Source organism: Mustela nivalis (genome assembly GCF_964662115.1).
Source record: "Mustela nivalis genome assembly, chromosome: 12".
NCBI classification, from domain to species: Eukaryota; Metazoa; Chordata; class Mammalia; order Carnivora; family Mustelidae; genus Mustela; species Mustela nivalis.
In genome coordinates this window covers 49,479,301-49,483,076 of record NC_139031.1, presented here as the reverse complement: position 1 = coordinate 49,483,076, position 3,776 = coordinate 49,479,301, and the positions used below count along the sequence as shown (strand labels likewise).

The 3,776-nt window shown below is 39.7% G+C and overlaps 1 pseudogene across 1 annotated transcript; it reads right to left on the bottom strand.

The window, feature by feature from the left end:
• Positions 1–2,730: 2,730 nt before the first annotated feature.
• On the bottom strand, positions 2,731–3,480 carry LOC309844985 (large ribosomal subunit protein uL4 pseudogene; annotated as a pseudogene). Its single transcript has one exon. The product of its transcript is annotated as a large ribosomal subunit protein uL4 pseudogene (transcript).
• Between the last annotated feature and the right edge of the window lie 296 nt (positions 3,481–3,776).

The window sequence follows — 3,776 nt, the reverse complement described above, 5'->3', positions numbered from 1 at the left end:
AAATTGAAGAAGACACAAAGAAATGGAAAAATGTTCCATGCTCCTGGATTGGAAGAATAAATATTGTGAAAATGTCTATGCTACCTAAAGCAATCTACACATTTAATGCAATTCCTATCAAAGTACCATCCATCTTTTTCAAAGAAATGGAACAAATAATTCTAAAATTTATATGGAACCAGAAAAGACCTCGAATAGCCAAAGGGATATTGAAAAAGAAAGCCAACGTTGGTGGCATCACAATTCCGGACTTCAAGCTCTATTACAAAGCTGTCATCATCAAGACAGCATGGTACTGGCACAAAAACAGACACATAGATCAATGGAACAGAATAGAGAGCCCAGAAATAGATCCTCAACTCTACAGTCAACTAATCTTCGACAAAGCAGGAAAGAATGTCCAATGGAAAAAAGACAGCCTCTTCAATATATGGTGCTGGGAAAATTGGACAGCCACATGCAGAAAAATGAAATTGGACCATTTCCTTACACCACACACAAAAATAGACTCAAAATGGATGAAGGACCTCAATGTGCGAAAGGAATCCATCAAAATCCTTGAGGAGAACACAGGCAGCAACCTCTTCGACCTCAGCCGCAGCAACATCTTCCTAGGAACAACGCCAAAGGCAAGGGAAGCAAGGGAAAAAATGAACTATTGGGATTTCATCAAGCTCAAAAGCTTTTGCACAGCAAAGGAAACAGTTAACAAAATCAAAAGTCAACTGACAGAATGGGAGAAGATATTTGCAAACGACATATCAGACAAAGGACTAGTGTCCAGAATCTATAAAGAACTTAGCAAACTCAACACCCAAAGAACAAATAATCCAATCAAGAAATGGGCAGAGGACATGAACAGACATTTCTGCAAAGAAGACATCCAGATGGCCAACAGACACATGAAAAAGTGCTCCATATCACTCGGCATCAGGGAAATACAAATCAAAACCACAATGAGATATCACCTTACACCAGTCAGAATGGCTAAAATCAACAAGTCAGGAAATGACAGATGCTGGCGAGGATGCGAAGAAAGGGGAACCCTCCTACACTGTTGGTGGGAATGCAAGCTGGTGCAGCCACTCTGGAAAACAGCATGGAGGTTCCTCAAAATGTTGAAAATAGAACTGCCCTATGACCCAGCAATTGCAGTACTAGGTATTTACCCTAAAGATACAAACGTAGTGATCCAAAGGGGCACGTGCACCCGAATGTTTATAGCAGCAATGTCCACAATAGCCAAACTATGGAAAGAACCTAGATGTCCATCAACAGATGAATGGATCAAGAAGATGTGGTATATATACACAATGGAATACTATGCAGCCATCAAAAGAAATGAAATCTTGCCATTTGCGACAACATGGATGGAACTAGAGCGTATCATGCTTAGCGAAATAAGTCAAGCAGAGAAAGACAACTATCATATGATCTCCCTGATATGAGGAAGTGGTGATGCAACATGGGGGCTTAAGTTGGTAGGAGAAGAATAAATGAAACAAGATGGGATTGGGAGGGAGCCAAACCATAAGTGACTCTTAATCTCACAAAACAAACTGAGGGTTGCTGGGGGGAGGGGGTTTGGGAGAAGGGGGTGGGATTATGGACATTGGGGAGGGTATGTGCTTTGGTGAGTGCTGTGAAGTGTGTAAACCTGGTGATTCACAGACCTGTACCCCTGGGGATAAAAATATATGTTTATAAAAAATAAAAAATTAACAAACAAACAAACAAACAAAAAAACCATAATGTTATATATCCATATGATGGAATGTTACTTGGCAACAAAAAGGAATGAAATACTAAAACATGCCACATTATGGATGAACCCTAAAACATTTCACTAAGTGTAATGTCGGAAGTCAGTCACAAAACACTATATACGATATGATTTCATTTATCTGAACATTTCATATCTGGGTATTATGGAATGTCCAGAATAGATAAATTTATCATGACAGAAAGTAGTTTAGAGATTGCCTGGGGATGGTGAGTAGTAGGGACAGGATGTGATTTCTGATGGGTGTGGGTGTCCTTTTTGGTGTGATGGTAGTGTTCTCTAATTAGATAGTGGTGATGGTTTCACAACTCAATATATGAAAACCACTGAATTATTCACTTTTAAGTTTTAATTCAACTTAAAATTCAACTCGATTTGGAGAAGTTAAATTTTGTGTTGTGTGAATTATACCTCAAAAAACTATCCTATAAGAAAACAGATGATTGTATGTGATTCATGCAGACTGTATTTGAGTGTCTCCTGATTGTCAGGCATCTTAATAGACCCATGTGCGTGACTCACCTAAAATCTTTCTCCTGGTTTGTAATTTCCATCGTAAATCTGCGTGAGAATCATCTGGTTATCTTTTTTAAAAAATGAAAGTTTCCCAGTATCCATACCCAGATATTCTGTTTCAGTGTATCAGAGATGGACTCAAGAATCTATGTTTATAACAAGTTCCCTTAAGTATTTCTGATGGATCTGAGGACTACATTTAAAAACAGTGTTCTGGAAGAAAGAAGTCTCAGTTTTACCAGACACATTTTAATTTATTTCCTTCTCATTTTCTTATATGGAATTTTAGTTTCTGAATTGAATGTGTATAGATTAAAATAAAAACATTAAAAAAATTTTTTTTTCATGTTTCTCACTGCCTTTGATCAGGTCTTTATTCAAAATTAGCTGCCCATAATGATTTGACATTTATGGAGTAAGCAAATTAAAGTTTATGCAGCAGGCTTCTTTTCTTCTTTGGTGGTTTCTTTTTTCTTTTCTTCTGTAGGCTTCTTCTCAGCTGCTGGTTTCTTGGTAGCTGCAGCCTTTTTTCCCACCAAATGTTTCTTCTGCTTCTGGACATGAACAGCCTTCTTTCCTTTCTTTGCTCCCACGGCTTCTTACCTGGATCCCCCTTCTCATCTGATTCAGCTTGTTATCTGTCTGAAACTTAGGATTCTTGGCCAGGTGAATATGGTGTTCTAGTGCATGGTCTTTGCACGTGGGTTTAGCGTCAACATGATTGTCAGGTTTTTCAGTGGATTCTTCTTTAGGACTCTACGATGACTCTTCTTGAATGGTGCTCAGAGGGCTTTTTGGATCTCTGGGCTTTTCAAAGTTCTGCTAACGTCTGCAATAAGCATCTTGTGCATGGGAAGGTTGTAGTTACTCTTGAGGGAGGCAGCCTTATGCCCAGTGCCATACAGATGTCTAACTTGAGGAAAGCTCTTTTAGCCCAAACTCAGAAAATTTCTGCATGCCCACCAGGAGCAAGCTCCAAAATGTCTGGCTTGCTTTTATTAAGTGGATTAATTCCAGGGATGTTTCTGAAGGCCTTGTTGATACCATTGCCTTCATTATAGACAAAGCACAGTCTCCTTTGCTGAGTATGAAGACGTTCTCATTTTGCCCTTGTCAGCTCTCATTTGCAGAGAGGCATAGAACTTTTTGATATTATTCCAGGCTTTAAGTTCTCCTCTTCTCTCCCCTTCCCCTTCCCTTCCCTTCTTCCTTTCTCTCTCTTTCCTTCTTTCTTCCTCCCTTCCTCCTTCCCTCCCTCCCTTCCTTCCCTCCCTACCCCCTTCCCTTCCACCCTTCCTCCATTCTTCCCTTTCTCCCTCCCTCCCTTCCTTCCTTGTAGTTTAACAAAAGCTTATTTCTCATTCCTATAAAGTCCATCACAGGACTGTGGGATTCTAAAGAACAGCTGCTCTCCTGTAGGGGGCTCAGCATTCCAAACTGAGTTTCTGATCTCTTTTTCTATATGGGCTTCCATGAC